This window comes from Nyctereutes procyonoides, unplaced genomic scaffold (genome assembly GCF_905146905.1).
Source record: "Nyctereutes procyonoides isolate TBG_1078 unplaced genomic scaffold, NYPRO_anot_genome, whole genome shotgun sequence".
Classification (NCBI taxonomy): Eukaryota; Metazoa; Chordata; class Mammalia; order Carnivora; family Canidae; genus Nyctereutes; species Nyctereutes procyonoides.
The window spans coordinates 12,086,713-12,104,526 of NW_026575044.1; the positions used below are offsets into that span (position 1 = coordinate 12,086,713).

Sequence of the window (17,814 nt, forward strand, 5' to 3'; positions counted from 1 at the left end):
CTCCAGGACCTCCCTGCCCCTGGACCACCTCCCCGCCACAAAGTCCATTTCAGCCCCTGTGCCTTCTCCAGGGAATGGGCCAGGCCTGATTAAGAGGAGGAGATTGGCCTTCCCGGGACCACCTCCACCTGGGACCCCACCCAGAGTTGCCTCATTAGAACAGGGGACACTCGTCACCTAGGAAATTGGGAGGGTTCCGGGGGCCCTGCCTGTGTCAGGAGCCAGGGGCAGAGACCAACAGATGTTTGCTGTGACCTCACAGCCCCCATCTCCAAAGGAGGCCACATCTCAGGGTGCTGGGGCTCAGATATCACATACGGATTTCAGAGTGGGACACAAACCGACCCCCCAGCCATCCCAGCTCCAAGATACTTATCTAGCAGAAGTATTTCCCGAACAAAGTACAGGACGTAGCCGGATGGCACTGAGGCCTGTTCACCCATCAGGAAAGCCCACTGGGGAATGTTCTGGCAGAGACCCGAATGAAACCGAGGTGAGCACCGCAGACCTGGGGGGCGGTGTAGGCAGGGGCGCAGCAGGTCCAAGGGCCCTGGGGGAGGAAGCGCCCAAGGGCCAGTGTGCTGTGGCCTGGATGTTGCTGTGAGCTCCTTACAGGCACCTTCTGGGCCCTGCCTGTGATTTACTAGGTGGTGAGGTGGACACAGGTTTGTTGTCCTGGAGAAGCCCTCGGGGAGTCGCTGTACTCCCTCCTCCTTCTGGAATTATCTACACGCAGTGCATGCAGGGGGTTCAACTCCCAGTCTTAGAGGTGGAGCTGGGAAGCCCCTGGGGTCGCCAGGTGCAAACCCCTCCTGCCACTGCCCGATAACCCCTCCAGGCCTCTCTCAGGGCCTCATCTGAGGAGCACACAGTCCTTCCCGGCTGCACGGAGGTGCCTGGTTTTCCGTTCCGTGTGTTTCTGGAAGGAGCCCAAGGAGCAGGTGCGCCAACGCCATGGCCATTCCTTCTCAGAGAGGGCCCTCCCACCCGGACCTCTGGCTCTGACCCCCCTTCCAGTGCTCCCTCCGCTCTCCCTGCAGGCGTGGAGCTCCCGTCCATCCTGAGCTGAAGCTCAAGTTCCTTTCTTCTGGTTTGGAAAAGGAAGCAAGAGAGAGAAGGAACGATTAGCCCGGTCCTGTCCTCAGGGCCAGGAAGCTCCCCTGCTCTTCTGCATGTGGGATGGTTGGTCCAGACCTTCACCCCGAGGAGCCCCTTGTCACCTCCCAGTGGCCTTGGAGAGCCCCCAGCCCTCTCTGTGCGGCACCTTGATCCCCAGGCCTCCCGGGACAGGACGCAGGGGGCCCAGCCGCCCCTCGGGGCAGGGGAAGGTCTCTGGGCAGCTCCTCTGCACACCGGCCTCCACCCTGACACAGAAGTCAGGCAGGAAACGGGCGGCCAGCCGCAGAGAGGGCGGCTCCCTGCAGGCTCAGTGGTTGGTTTATGGTCCTGCACCAGGGACACAGTGACTTTGCTCTGTGCCCCTCTTCTGGTGGCTTTGAGTGGCAGGACTTGGAGAGATGGGACATCAGATTTGATCAGAAGGCCCTGTGTGAAGTTGGTTCTTATCTGACTTTGGTGCCCTGGCTCCAGCCGGGCCTGCAGCCCCCTCCCCGCACCATGCCAAGGTCCAGGGGAGAGCGACACGGCCCCTGCATCACTCCCAGCACCTGCTGTGGCCCCAGGCAGAGGCCCCAGGCCTTTCACTTATGTGTGGCTGAGAAGAGGAAATGGGTGGCCATGTAAACAGTTATACGCACAGGTGTGTGACAATAGCCCATCTGCCTCTTCCTGCCTGTCCTCCCCGGTGACTTGTCAGGTGTTTGGGAGGGGACACATTCGGGGTGGCTGCCCAGTTCCTGATGGAGGCACACAGCAGAGCGGTGGAGAGATTCCTGACTCTGTGTCCTGGCTGTGTGGTCTTCGGTGAGTTACTCGACCTCTCTGTGCCTTGGTCCCACATCTGTAGACTGGGGGTAACAATGATAATGCCTACCTCACCAGGTTGCCGTGACGATTAAACAGCCCACGTAGTATGGTCAGCTCTGTGCTTGGCACGTGGCAAGTGCCCACGGGGCCCTGCTGGTGTGAGTGCTCTGGTGAGGCCCCAGGCCCAGGGGAGATGCTGCAGAGAGAGCAAAGAGGGCTCTGCTGGGCTCTTGCTGGCGTCCCCATGCCTGGACACCATGCCACATTTAGATCTTTTCTGCTCACTCATCCTCCTCCCGATGAATTGCCTTTTGGGGTAAAAGTGAGTGTCTCCATCACTCGCGTGGTCACCTAACAACACTGTGATGCTGAAATGTGAAAGCAGCAAACTTCGTTTCCTAAACTAAATTAATCTGACTCAAGCCTGCACCTCCCTGAGGGGGATCATCCACGTTCAGTTTCTGGGGACCCCTTCTAGTTCATGGGGACACTGAGGCTTTCGGGGGGCAGGCCTGGGCTATATAGTCCTGTGCAGCCATTGCCACTCCCTCTGCTCCCTGAGCATCACCCGCCCCCCAGGGTCTCCCTGGCCTGCCACAGGTCGGCACAGTGGTCCCCTGCTCTGCTCTGGCCCTAGGAAGCCCTGCGGGCTCACCCACAAAGGGGACATTGCTGCACTCCCTGGGCGGCCTGGCCTTCCCTCTGGAGGAGCCTAGGTGCCCCCATCACTGGGCCCCAGGAACCCCAGAACCCAGGGGTTCTTCTTGGGCTGGGCACTCCCAAAGCACAGAGAAGCCGCTCCCGTCTCCCTCCCGTCCCTCCTTCTCCCTCTGAGAGCCTGGCCAAGGGACACAAAGCCTGTGTGTCCTTCCCGGTGGGAGGAGGGGACGTTCTTCTCATTGTGTTCCTTCTGTGCAGACAGTTCATTTTACAGCCATCCTGCTGTTCGCTTGCAGCTGAACATGTCTCAGGGAGGTGCCGGGGTTCAGGGGGTGAGTCCTGAGTCCTGGGTGGCCAGACCAGAGCCCGGGGACATGTGGGCACTAGTCCGGGAGGCACCCCCACGCCCCCTGGGCTCACCCAGAGAGATGAGGCTTCCTATTTCCTGCCCCAAGCCTGGGAGCCTGGGCTGACCCCGCGTGGTCCTGTCACTGTTTCAGATCTTACTTCCTGTCCCCGCCAGGCCCCCATGTTGTCTGAACCGCCAGGCTAGGGTGTCCCTCCCAGGCCTCTAAGGCCTGCTCTCAGGGACACCCAGATCCCCCCTGGGGATCAGTACTGCCGCTTCTCTTTGCAGCATTTACAGAGGCCACATTCACAGGCCCAGGCCTCTTGCCAGCTCCATCCAGGCTGCGTGGCTCCCTTTGCCTGGGAGCTGCCACCCAGTGGACTCTGCTGGTGGCGCTGGTCTCTGGGGCCTGCAGCCAGGCAGCCCCCCACTCTGCAGCCCCTCCCCTCCCGCATCTCTGTGCCCCCCCCCACCTCACAGCCACACCCCTCTGGCCCCCACTGCCTGCTGCTTCCTCCTTCAGGATGCGGGGTGGGCTTGCAGGGGGGGCCCGGGTCTGGACAGATGCCCAGACCAGCCTCCATGGGTTTGTCAACAAGAGGAACAAAGAAATTGCTCAGAATTTTCAGACCTGAGCAGATCCCAAGATGACGTCTTTTATTTTTCAGCCAAGAAGAAATTCCAGTGGTCAAGCTTTATTTTCAACTCCGTGGACGTAGACATTTTAATTTAAGGGGAAGATATGGGGTCCTTGTGTCTCTACCTCCTCGGCCCTTCTCCACGAGAGGTTATGACACAGTGACACCTTCCTCCTAAGTAGAATGACCTCAGACTCTTTCCCAACCCAGGGCCTCAGGCAGCCACTGCTGGTGGGGGATCCTTCCGCCGTTCCTGTAAAGCCAAGCCCCCCTCGGTCCTGACCACCCCCGCTCAGGTCGGCACCTGCCCCCACTGTGGGCAGCCACAGGTGGTCGCCTGTCCCCCAGCCTGTGCCCTGCCTCCAGCCCCACTCAGTCCCAGTGGCCTGCAGGGCGCAGGCAAGGCCTGGTCCACTCATTCTTGCTCAGGGGTGAAAGACTGTCTACAGCAGGGGGAGGCAAACCTTCTCTGCAGAAGGTCAGGGGCACAGACTTGAGGTGCACTTGCCCGCTGCAACGGTAGGCGGGACGGTGTTCCAATAAAAGTTTATTGACACAACCTGTGCCAGGTGGGGGGTGGGGAGTGGGGAGTGGTTTATGCCCTCCCCCATGCCAGCCAGGATCTCAGGGCCTCCGTGTGGGACGGTCCCTCCGTCCCTCCCATGCTCCCTGCCCCCAGAACCCAACTGCATCTGCCCCATCCGACTGTCCTGTCTGCACCCTGCACCCCTGGACCTGGCCTGCTGGGTTCCCCAGTCTCCTCTGCCCAGATGGCCCACCTTGTGCTCCCTGGACTGGAGGGAGGGGAGGTGCAGGGGCAGGCAGGGGGACCCCTCCTCAGGGTTCGGGGCTGCAGGGGAGAGGGATGAAGGCCAATACCCCTGGACACGGCTCCCCCAGATCCCAGCACACCGCGTGGATGGGGCGGTGGGCTGATAGAGCCATAGGAGGATTTTCCTCAGGGAGTTTATTTTTAGCGGATTGTTTCGTGTGTCTTTAGCCAATTGGGTTTTTATGTGCTTGAATGCAGCCCCTCTGGCCCCTCTGAGCTTCCCCTGCCCGCCTATCCCATACCTGGCCCCCAGCACCCCCAAGCACCCCCACACCTGCTCCCCAGCCCCCCTACCTGCCCTCCAGCCCCCCAACCTCACACCTGCCCTCTGGCCCCTCCCCACCTGCCCCTCTGCTCCCCCACTTGCCCTCTGCCCCCCCAGCCCACACCTGCCCCCAGCCACCCCCACACCTGCCCTCCAGCACCCCCACTCCCCACCCGCCCCCCAGTCCCCAGCAGAAGTCTAGAAGTCTGGAGACCGGGAAGGGGGCAGGAAGGAACCCTGGATGTAGGGTGGAACCCAGAAACCCCTCTGAGCCTCAGTTTCACAGCATAAAACGTGTGCCCTTCTTGCAGAGTCATGGGAAGAAGAAATAAAGGAGGAGGTGCCCTACGGGGCCACCGCACAGGTGAGCACTCAGTAAGCAGGAGCCGCCTGCACATCCAGTGACTCCATCCTTGGGATCCACCTCCCCATGGATCCTGCTCCCAGTCCTGCACCCTCACTGCCACAGCCTGGACGTGGACCTTTGTCATTTCCACCCCGAACGACCTCAATACCTCCCTACCTTTACCCTCCTGCTCTCCCTGCTCCAGTCCGGCTGGAGACCACCTTAAAAACACAACAGTGTCCCCCCTATTGCCACTCCCTCTGTTGTCGTCCCCCCCCCCCCCCCCCCCCCCCCCCCCCCCGCCTCTCACTTCCCCAGACCACAGAGCAGCTGACCTTGCCTTTTGCCTTTCCGCACCGCCGGCCCTGGACGTACCTGGAGTACCGGAGAATTGTTGGTGAGGACGATGGAGGGAAACTTTTTTACTCCTGAGGAATATGAAGAATACCAAAAAAAAAAAAAAACACCCACCTATTACTGATGCGCTTGCAGAACAGCTTATTTGTGAGCTGGCCATCACCAACTGGAATGGATTGTAAGCTTGTGGGGCCAGAGACACCGTGATTTTGTACATATAGGTATACACAATATAAAACTGACTTGAAACGATTCCGCAGCCGGCTGCCCCTGCAGGACTTACCTCTTCGTCCCTCTGAAGGGATGCGGCCCATTCGCTGCAGGTGCAAGCACTTTGTGGCTCAGCACAGCACTGCGCCGGGCTTTATATGCAATGTCTGTTCCAAGTGTTCAGGATTCCATAGTTGCTTCGCTTGTGCTTGCGGTCAGCCTGCATATGCTCATGACACAGTAGTGGAACCTAAGCACGAAAGACTGGCTCAGGGCAAACCAGTGGGACAGGATGTTCCTTGTGCAGCGATGGGAGGCTGAACTGGCTTCAGCCCACTGGCAGAAGGCTACATGCGATGAGATGACAGTGGGCTTGGTGCACCTTCAATTGGACTTTTAGATTCTCCGGTTACAGCCATGGACCACCCATTTCTAACAGCATTTCAAGCATCGTCTCGTTCTTCTCCAGGAACACTGTCAGATGTAGGTACCAGTAGCCAACTTTCCTCCATAAAGAGACCTGTGGAGGATGACACGGCTTTCTTTGAAAGACGATACCAAGAAAGGATAAAGGTGGAAAAGGTTGCTAAGCAGAAAGGAAAGGCACCATTGCCATCAAGTACAAAACCTTCATGAAGACTACTGGGAAAATTAAAACCATCATCCAAATAGGCCTTGTTTGTGTTTATTTAAATATAATAATAGACTTTATTTTCTCTCAAATTATTAAGTTCTCTTACCATGTAAAAATGTCATTTTGATTGCTTCCTTTATTTAAACAAGTGAAAATACTTTACATTACTTTTGCCAACATTCATGATTTAATATTTTGTATATGCTTTTTGTCTCTCCGAACAAATGAGGTTATTTTCATATTGGTCAAAGCCTGAAAATACAGTAACTGTTTTTAGTCTGTCACAATTTAACTTTTTGAGGCTATTTAAAAAATTAATCATGTTATTGAGGGTTTTGAACAAATATATAAGGAGGGAGCACTGTTTAAAAATAGTAATGTAATGCACCATTTACATTTACATTGTAAAACATGGTACATTGTGGATGATACTTAAAAACATCAGGCTGAGTTAAAGAAGCCAGTCGCAAAAGACCACACAGTGTATGGTTCCATTAATATAAAATGTCCAGGGCAGCCCGGGTGGCCCAGCGGTTTAGCGCCGCTGTCAGCCCAGGGCGTGATCCTAGAGACCCAGGATCGAGTCCCATGACAAGCTGCCTGCATGGAGCCTGCTTCTCCTCTGCCTGTGTCTCTGCCTCTCTCTCTCATTCTGTGTCTCTCATGAATAAATAAATAAAATCTTTTTTAAAAAATAAATAAAATGTCTGGAACAGGTGAATCCATATATACAGAAAGTAGATTTGTGATTGCCTAGGGCTGGGGGTAGACGCAGAAATGGAGAGTGACTGTCAGGGTCATGGGGCTTCTTTTTGGGGGGATAGCAAAGTTCTGAAGTTGGTTGTGGTGATGGTTGCACACTGTGAATATACTACATATTACAAACCACTGATTATACATTTTAAATGAATGAAGTACACATATGTGAATTATATATCTCAATAAAGCTGGTTTTTTTTTAAAGCTTTACCTATATTTTAGAGAGAGAGAAAAAGAGTAGGCAGGAGGGAGGGGCAGAGGGAGAGTCGAGTCTCAGGCATACTCCACGTTGAGAGTGGATTTTTTTTTAAATTTTTAAATACAATTTTTATTTAAAAACATAAATCAAGATTACAAAGTTTGACAAATAAAAATAGCTATTTTAACTTACTCAGAGGAGACATTGCAGATGAGTGGTCACCAAAAGCTACCAAGGGCTGAGTGCCCTGGAAATTCAGGGACTTTCCTTCTTCCCCTGCCAAGCTTCTACACATGGAACAGCCCGTTGCTTTGATTCAGTGGTAGTTGTATTTCCATCCGTGCAGGCACCATCACTGGGGTCCCTTCCTTGGGAAGGCATCCCAGAGGGGCCAGTCCAGTCTCGGGGCCTCCCCTAGGGTGCTGTTGTGCTAGGAGTCCACCCCAGTCTCTGAATCCTGCCTGAGGCACTGTGGACAACCAGGCGAGGGCTCTGGGAAATGGCTGGGCACCAAGGTCCAGGCCCCCTGCCCCTAGGGGGCTGTTTGGTTTTGCTTTGTTCTCTATTTTGCATGAGACCCCTAAATTAGCAACTCAGGCAGAGAGGGAGGTGGTGTAGGTATGGAAGGAGTAGTGAGCGCCTCTGCCCTTTTGGGAAGCGTTTTCTTTGGTCATGGCCTTACAATTGAAAACATTCTCAGAAGGAATGTCTTTATTTTTAATTTTTTAGTTTTTTAAAAGATTTTATTTATTTATTCATGAGACACAGAGAGAGGCAGAGACATAGGCAGAGGGAGAAGCAGGCTCCCTGCAGGAAGCCTGATGCAGGACTTGATCCCAGGACCCCAGGATTACAACCTGAGCCAAAGGCAGACATTCCACCACAGAGCCACCCAGGCGTCCCAGGAGAAATCTCTTTCACCTGGATTCATGTGGGTGGCACAAGGCAGGACTGGTGCCCCAGAAGCATTCAACTGCTAGAGAAGGAGGTGGTCAGAAGCCCCTGGCAAATTGCACCAGGGAAATCTCCAAAGGGCTCGCAGGGACTGACCTCCCGGACCTGATGGGTCCCGTTGGAAGGTCCCCACTCTGTGGCCCACTGCCACCCCTGTCTGTCTCTCCTGAGGCTGTGGCCAGGCTGTAGCACAGCACAGTACCTGCACACACAGTACCTACACACACAGGTACTCCACAGATGTTGGCCTGAGTGAGCGGACCTTGGTTTGCTATTGATCCACAAGACCTGAGGTCCCCTTCCCTGGTGTCCCGAGGGCTGCACTCCTCCCTGGAGGCTCACTGCACCAAGACTGGGCCAGGGTTTGCCAGGCCATCCCCTGCAGGGCGCTGATGGTAGTATTGCCTTGCAGGCAACAACATTTTGGATATTAAAAGTGTCTCTGCAATGAACCCTTTAATGTACAGGATGAGTACTGGCCCCGGGAAGGGGTCTTTTCCCAAACGTTCCAGAGACAGCAAGGGCCCTGATACAGAAGCACCTGCTCCTCGCTGGGCTGGGCTCCCCAACTCCCCAGCTCCCCAACCACCCAGCACTCTGCAGAGCTCCCCCAGGAGGTCCCTTCAGCCAGGCTCCAAAGGTTGGGGGCTGGGGGTCTCTGCAGATGTACCTCCCTCCCCATATATAAACAATCCCTTCACCCCATGCAAAACAGCATCGTTCTCCTGCATCTTTATTTTTTTATTTTTATTTTTAAAAAGATTTTATTTATTTATTCATGAGAGACACACACAGAGAGAGGCAGAGACACAGGCAGAGGGAGAAGCAGGCTCCATGTAGGGAGCCCAATGTGGAACTCAATCTCAGGACTCCAGGATCAGGCCCTGGGCTGAAGGCAGCGCTAAACTGCTGAGCCACCCAGGCTGCCCATCCTCCTGCATCTTTAGCCCCGTGTTTATGCGCAGCAGCCCCAGAGGCACAGCCCGCAAGCAGGTGTCTCTGTTCTCAGAAGTCAGTAGGGTCGGGCCTATCAGGCTGGGAGACAGCTTCCAGGACACACCCAGCAGCTGGGTAGAGGTGACCCCCCTCAGCTAAGCTCCCCATGTGTCCTCTGGAGGCCATCTGCCCCAGACGCTGAGAGCCCCCCTCCTGGGACTCCCCTGGCTACCTCCCTGCCCCAGGAACTGGGTATTTATTTTAAATCCTAGATGCTAATTAAGATCAAAGTGCTTCACCCCCGGGTGCACACGCTGGAGGGTATCTTGCAGCTGCCTGTGCCCACGCTCCAGGAGCACCGGGGATGCAGCAGTGGCATTCACTGTGGGGGGGCACTTGGAAATCTGGTTATGGTGTCTCATCTTTTGAAACAACGAGAAACTCAGGAGGTTATGTTGGCAGACTATGAGCAGGCGTTTCCTACTCCCAGTCGTGTTTGGCCAGTCTTAGTTACCTGCTGGCTGGGTGGCAGATAGCAGAGGGCTGTGGGAAGGCTGGCTTCCTCTCCCCAGTGGTCACCGAAGCCATGGGAGCCAGTGAGGCTCACCCAGCCCATGCCTCAGGGCACCTTTGGTGTGGCTGTCAGAGGGTTTGTCCTCTTGTGGCTCCACCAGGATGCTCCATGTCACTAAGCATCAGGACTTCTGTGCGTAACTGGGACATCCCCACTGAAACTCTGGTCTCTTCCTGCGGTTTTCCAGGAAGGACATTTCTCTGGCGCACCTGCAGGCAGTCCTTTCTGGCAGTGTGGGTGTGTTCGCTGATCGGGGTGGCGGTACCTGACCATCTGTCTGATGCCCAACAGGATTTCAAGACCCAGCAGATTCACAGGCTTGAAAGTCAGGTTGACCCTCCCGCTGGGATGCCCTGTGTCCCCACCCAAGGGCATCAAGCTGTCCCCACATCCTGTCACCCACTGACTTGAGATGCTTCTCACTCAAACTCAGGGAGGGGCTGTTTTTTTTTTTTTTTTTTTTTTTTTAGGGAGAATCAAACTCATGTTTTTTGTTTTAAAAGATGCCATTCTTGTGAACTCTGTTCTAGTTGGCCCATTCTGATGACATGATTCCATCTGGGGGCCCATTCCAAGGGTTCCAGTTTTGCCCACTACCAGGACTGGGTGCTTCCCCTGCAGGATGGAGACTGGCTGCTCCCTCAGCCTCAGCAGCCCAGGCCCCACAGCCCCATGTTGGGACCTTGGCTCCCTCTGAGATAAGCTTCCTGGTTTCCATGTTGCAACATGAACCAAACTGCAGAGGTTATGACTTGTCTGTTTCTTCTTTCATGAACCACCAGGCAGAGCCGCGGGGCTGCCCACTTCCTGCTCACGTGGAGTGCCTGCAATAACCTTGCACCCCAGGAAGTGAAGTCAGAGCGAGATCTCCCCACCCCCGCAGCCTCAGATTGCCTGCCGGGTGCCTGGCCCACCGTTTGCACTGACAGCCTCCTCCTGTAGTCGGTGGGGCCATCACAGGCACAGGGTTGGGGATCTCAGCGATGGGGATCCATCCCAACCCTAGGATTGGGGATTCCATGGGGATCCATGGAAGCATCCCTGAATTCTGTCCTGTCTCTTTGGGGCCCAGGCAGTGCTTGAGCTGCACCCGGCTGGCCTCCTGGTCCCTCGTACCTGTCCATGCCCCAAGTCCCTGCTGCTTGGGGGTGGCTCCCCTGTCCCTGCTCTGTGTCCCCTCCAGTGTGTCTCTGTGAACAGACACTCCTGTCTCAGGGCTGCCCTGCACTCAGCCAGCTCGCGTGCCGAGTGCTCCTCCCTGTGCTGAGCCAGGATGTCTGTGCCAGCCCAGCCCCCAGGGTGGCACAGTCGCCTCTTCTGCTCTTCACGCTCCTTCTTAGCCTTTTCTGTCCCAGCGGGGGTCTGTGTTTTATCGACACAACAGATGTCGGCCGATAGCATGACAGGGACACAGAGCCCAGTACAGCGATGGCAGGGCGCCCGTCCTGGGTGTGGGGCGGAGGCCATCGCACATGCAGGTTGCTGCACCCCGGGTGGCCCTCCCACACCCTGGCCGCTCCCCAGGGTACTGATGGGCCCGCCCCTCCCTCAGGGAGCCCCGGAACAAAGGAGGTGCCCCAGGCTGCTGGGTGAGCCTCCTGCCAGGGCAGCCTTCCCCCTCCTGCTCTGTTCTTCCTGTTTCAAAACTTGGAACGGAAAGGGGGTCAGATGTTGTTTTATTCTCCTTGAATTCAGCTTCAGGTGCCTGACAAAGGGCGGAAGAGCTCCCCGCCCCTTTGCTTTTGGTTTTGGGGGCTCACCACAGTTCTGGAAGGGCTCCTGCAGGCAGCCCAGATGTGCAGACGTCCACCTGCCCCGGAGCCTGCCCCCCAGGCCCGCCAGGCCCCCGGACCGCAGGCTATGCAGCCCCTGCCCTATTCCTACTGCTGGGTTAGAAACCGTGCCCTTTTTAAAAAATATTTTATTTATTTATTTGAGAGAAAGAGAGAGCACGAGCAGGGAGGAGGAGGAGAAGCAGACTCCTGGCCGAGCAGAGCCCAACACGAGGCTCGAGGCTCGATCCCAGGACCCTGAAATCATGACCTGAGCCCAAGACAGACGCTTCACTGACGGAGCCTCCGAGGCGCCCCGAAACCACTCTCCCCTTGAAAGAAATATAAACAGAACTGCCCCACACCCCAGTTGGCAGCAGCAGAGTCAGGAGAGGAGCTCAGGGATGTTGTTAAATACTAACAAAGTGAATTCAGAATTTCCAGCATTTGGCACACGGGCACCAGGAGTGATAAACATTTAGAAACGACTCCAATCTCACCACCAGGAGGTGAGACTCATCATGAAGCACTCCTGAGCCGATGGCCCGACAAAGCAAGTTCATTCAAAAGCTGCTGGGGTGTGATGCTGGGGAGACCCGAACCCTGGTCCGACCATGCCCGGCCCGCCCCTCTCTGCCTGACGCCAACGCTTTCTGCTTTCTTCCCGTAGCCTGAAGTCAATCCTCAGGGGACAGACCTGCCAGGGAAGTCTCAAAGGCCCTGCTGTGAGTGGCATACTTCTTGCAAAATGTATTTAAAGGCAGAGGATGTGGTGGAGGCCCTGGTGTGTGTGCCTTGGGCAAAGAGCAGCTCAAGCGATTGCAGGACTTTCTGCCAACCAGTGCCTGGCATTTTGCAACCACTCAGCGACTGTAAAATCACCAAGCACTACCAGTACTTTTAGGGGGGATATTTTTTGGATTCCAAGGTACTTCCAAACGATAGGAGAGGCTTTTTTTCCATGTTAGTTACTCTAAAATGTTTTGGGGTGGCAAAGGACTCACCTACCTATCAAGTGGTCAGTCTAGTGTCACTGGGATGAGCGACAGGGTGATGACCTTCCAGCCAGAAGTGTGAATCGGGGGCCCCCAGGAACCACAGGTCTCCTGCCGGGGTGGGGGTGAGGGGCTGTGCTCTGCACAACAGCACACTGGCTCCACTTGCTTTTCTAGGCAGTCCAAGTGTCCGACAGCATGCAGGGCTTTGCTGGGAAGCTTTACTGAAACGATCCCTTCAAAGCAGGGTGCTTCATCCTCCCCCAACTAATTTATACCATATTTTGATAAGAATCGCAGGCATTCCTAGGATTTGTTGTAAAATTTTTTAAAATTTTGTTTTCAAATTTCTTCCATAAGAATTCAACACATATTTGCCAAATGAATAAATCACTGAGTCAGAAGTAGTTAGTGATGACTTATTTTTAAATTGAAACCTCACAACAGCCCTGTGAATAATCCCTATGATTTTTCTTATTTTGCAGGTAAGGAAAGAGCCTGAAAATAAAGTCTAAGTACCTTGCCTAAGGTCCCCAGTGTTGGGGGAGAGGCTGGGGTCCTGATGCAAGTCTCCCTGGGTCTGAAGTCTGCAGGCAGTATCCCTCCAGCTTTTTCTGGTGTGGACTCCTGGAATTGAAAGCCATTCTCTCTCGGCTACTATTTCCCTGTGTGTGTGTATAGATAGACAGATAGATGATAGATATAGATAGATATTTATTTGTTCATTTATTTTAGAGAGACACAGAGAGAGAGAGACAGACAGACAGTGAGCAGGGGGAGAGCAGAGGGAGAGAATCCCATGGAGTCCAACTCGGGGCTCTATCCCAGGACCCTGAGGTCATGACTCGAGCTGAAACCAAGAGCCCGACGCTCAATGGACTGAGCCTCCCTGGCACCCTTCCCCACTTATATTTCAAAGGAAGGTGTAGCATCGGACTCTGTATGCTTATGTGTCCAAACACTTGCTCTGCAAAACTGGGTGCAGTCCACAGGGTTTGACATGTCTCTCTTCTCCTTGAAAACCCAATAGGTTAACTGAGGCTCACTGGCATTTGCTGACACAGTCTCCCTCAGAGAAGTGCTCTCTTGTTCTGCAAAGGACAGTCCCATGAGCCTCACAAGGCTTGTTCTCCTCCACCCTGACTGAATGACAGTCAGATGAGGTGACTGGGGCCAACAGTGTGCTTCTATGGTATTTACTTTTGTTAATATTTCATATTTTAGTGATTCTCAAAATGTATTTTCCTAAAGAAATTGGAAGAGTACTTCACACGCTTGCCAGCATTTTCTCACTCTTGGCCTTGGCCTCAAGAAGTTAGCAAGATTTTGAGGTATGCCACACTGGAAGCCATCTTGTGTTGTATTAAAAAAAATTTGCATGGCATGAATATCATGTTTTAGAGCGGTCATTCTTCATCTGAATCTGATGGGCACATCCTAAGTCAAAATTTGCAGGTATGCCCTGTGTGTATGATATAATAAAAATATTTTTAAATCAGAAATATTTATTTTATTAGAACATTGGTAGGACCAAGTTTCACCCATTAGGATGGGTAATAACAATTAAAAAAAAAAAAAGCACAAACCAGAAAAAAGCAAGTGTTGATAAGGATGTGGGGAAATTGGAACCTTTGAGTACCATTGATGGGAATGGGAAATGGGTGTAGCCACTTGTATATGTTGGTTTCCTTAAAAACTTTAGCATGAAATTACCATATGGTCCAGCAATTTCTCTTCTGGATGTATACTCCAAAGAACTAAAAGCAGCCATACTTCTACACTCATGTTTATAGCAGCATTATTCACAGTAGCCAAAAGATGGAAGCACCCCATCTAGTCTATGGCTAGATGAGCGTATGAACAAAATGTGCCATGTACATGCAATGGAATATCATTCAGTCTTAAAAAGGAAGCAAAAACAGTTGGTAATGGGATCCCTGGGTGGCGCAGCGGTTTGGCGCCTGCCTTTGGCCCAGGGCGCGATGCTGGAGACCCCGGATCGAATCCCACGTCGGGCTCCCGGTGCATGGAGCCTGCTTCTTCCTCTGCCTGTGTCTCTGCCTCTCTCTCTCTCTGTGTGTGTGTGACTATCATAAATAAATAAAAATTTAAAAAATAAAGTATTTAAAAAAAACAGTTGGTAGTACTTATAGATATTGAGTAGGCATTGATGAGCAAAGTATCTTCAAAGTAACAGGCAGGACTTCATGTTGCCCTTTGGATGTAATACGGAAAACTCATTATTAACAGGAACCCCCATTTGACCTTATGGTTGCGAATGTTGAGAAGGGAACCTTGTCCAGGCAAACTCATGGTCAGCTCTCTAGGATCTTCCCACAAGCATATACACTGTCTAGTAGGCATATGGGAAGCAAACCTATGGTTAAGGCAAAGTACATTTCTTTAGAAGTTGAGCATAAATATTCCTGAGTTTCCTGCCCTGGGACTGGAAGGAGTCCCAGAGGGAGCCTGGGGCATCTTCCCTTCCGATCAGGATCAGGTGTCTTGGCTTAACTTGCAGATCAACAGGAGTTGCCTCTAGGGCCAGGAGAATGAATACAGAGATCAGAAGAAGGAAAATAGAAAAAAAAAATACATGGCAATTAAAAAAAAAGGGAGCTCTATGTATTTGTAGAAATGACACTTTCCAGGGGTGCTGCTATGATGTTATTCTGTGGGTTATGCTGCAGGAAGGCTTTCCACCTCATACTTTCGTGCTTTCCAAATGAGATCGTTCTGGATAAAATCTTCCTTTATTACCTTACATGGGGGAAATGTTATTGTACTATTTTAGAAATCTAGGGATGAAGGTGCCTGGGCGGCTCAGTCGGGTATGTGTCTGCCTTGGGCTCAGGTCATGATCTCAGGGTCCTGGGCTCAAGCCCCATGTTGGGCTCCCTGCTCCGTGGGGAGTCTGCTTCTCTCTCTGCCTCTGCCTGCTGCTCCCCCTGCTTGTGCTCGCTCCCTCTGTGTCAAATAAATGAATAACATCTTTAAAAAAATCTAGGCATATAAAAACCATGACTATATAGCCAAATAAGCTTAAAGTAGACCTAAAATGGCATTCTGTTTAACACCATGCCTTACACTGGAGAACTCCCAATTCAGACTACTGATTCCGCAGCGGGGTCCTAGCCTTCTGTATTAAACTAAACAAGCCTGGGGGGATCCCTCGAGAAGGGGAACTTCTGAGTACATGGATCCAGGGACACTGCCGTCCTCTGCTTCACTGCAAGAACTTAAAACAGTGGGACACGTATTGGTGAGAAAGAAAAGCAGGATCTGATGTGATAATCTCAATAACTCAGCTTGGCTTATTATGCTCCTACCCCTGCCCACTGCTCCTCTAAGCACTTCTTGGGTGTTGATTTATGTAACCCCCATGGTGGCGCTGGGCCAGGGTGGGGTGTGGGTGGGAGGTGGTGTGAACCCCGTCCTAGCACTCTCCTCCAAAGTCTGGATCTCATCTGCAAAACAGGGATCTGTCCCTGTCCTAATGGCAATTGTGAGGATTAGCTGCACTTAGACACGTTAGTGGGCACAGCATACAATAACACTTTGTGTTATTTTATGACCTTATTTTAGAGTTTATAGCCTCATTTTATTTTATAGCATTTTATTTTTTTTTAAGATTTTATTTATTTATTCACGAGAGACACAGAGAGGTAGAGACATAGGCAGAGGGAGAAGCAGGCTCCCTGCGGGGAGGCCGATGTGAGCCTTGATCCCAGGATCCCAGGATCACGACCTGAGCCAAAGGCAGACGCTCAACCACTGAACCACCCAGGTGCTCCTAAATGTTACTTTTTAAAATCCTACTATATTTTTCGTGTGGGGTTTAGACGCTGCACACAGGTGCCTGGTTTGTGTTGGCACAGCTCTAAAATAAAGGGTGAGCCCCTGAGGGCACCTCCCACCCCAGTCTAGGAGGCAGACGGAGCACACGACACTCACCTACATGATGTGCAGTCACCATTCTGTGCCAGCACCCACCAGTGCCAAGTCATAGCCCCTCGGTGATGCTCATGTTTAGCACTTGCAATTGTCCTCAGAGCCTAGCACTAATACTGTGCCCCTCCCTTTAGTAAAAGTGGGGAGCCCCCGCAGTTGGCATCAGCATAGTGGAGAAAGAGGCAAGGAGTGTCCGGGGCCTGCTGTGTAGGCAGCCCTTTCACTCCTTGCTTCTTTATGGCTCTGATCGGCTCAGTGAAACTGGTGTCATCATCTCCATTTTTAGGAAGAGGGCACAGACTGGGAGGGGTCACCAAGCTGGCCCAAGGTCATGCCCAGAAAACCAGTGCTAGAGCATAAGTTCTGGCCTACGACTGAGGATTCCAGAGCTGCCATGCTTCAATTCCCCAGCCAGCTGATCTGGTCCCTGGGGGCAGTTCCTGGGCTTCCAGAGGCCACATGAATCAGGGACCACCTGACCCCACTGTCTTATCAGTGGGAGGCTTCCCAGGCTGATCAAAAAAGCAGCTGGTGCATGGGCTTTTTGTCCACATTTTGGGGTCACAGAACATCGCTGGCCACTCTGCCTGAGCACACCTGGCACATGAACTTGCCACCACTCTCTTTCCTCCAGGACTCTTTAACTGATTATTTTTTATTTTTAAAAGATTTATTTATGAGGTGGGGGAGGGCAGAGGGAGAGAACCTCAAGCAGACTTCCCACTGATTATTGCAGAGCCCAGGGTGGGACATTCTAATGCCCCTGAGATCATGACCTGAGCCGAAGTCAAGTGTAGGTGGCCTAACCAACGAGCCGCCTAGGTGCCCTACTCCAGGGATCTTTTAATTCTGATGCCCGAAGTCTGGGCTCTGAAGAACTGCTTGTCAGTTTCCCTCCCCAGTGCTAGTCTTGGAAGACTCACTAGATCACTGTAATCTTTCTTTCCTACTGTATCCAGTGCAATTGGATCTATGTAAAACACGTCCCAGGGTGATGATACAAAATATTTGAGATGGATGTTATTAAACAGAATTTAAAATTTGCATGAATTTAAAATAAAAGTTGCATAATTATTTTATATCTTCACTTTATTTGAAGCAAGAGCATCCTAACTGATTGTACAACCCGAAACCTATTTGGAGCACAGTGGTCTCTTGAATTATTTTATTCAGAATACACACTTACATAAAAGACTGCAAGTGCAAGTGATTCTGTTTTCAGACAGAATGTAATTGCACCAGTTATGTGAAAGTTGTACACAGTTGGCTCGAATATAAGAGTTCTCAGTAGTGCACAGCTTGAGTATTTTGGCAGAAAATAAATCACATATTCATACTTGAATTGCTTAAGATATTCCTTTGTTTCAGTTCTTCCACCGAAGCCAAGGATAGCAGGGCTCTTGGGTCTATCTTTTCAAAGCTTCCCCTTCTGATAGTGAAACAGTAAGAAAAAAGAA

The 17,814-nt window shown here is 52.4% G+C and overlaps 1 pseudogene; it reads left to right on the forward strand.

Annotated features, from left to right (window-relative positions):
* Positions 1-418: 418 nt before the first annotated feature.
* On the forward strand, positions 419-6,219 carry LOC129509021 (protein FAM221A-like; annotated as a pseudogene).
* Positions 6,220-17,814: the final 11,595 nt, after the last annotated feature.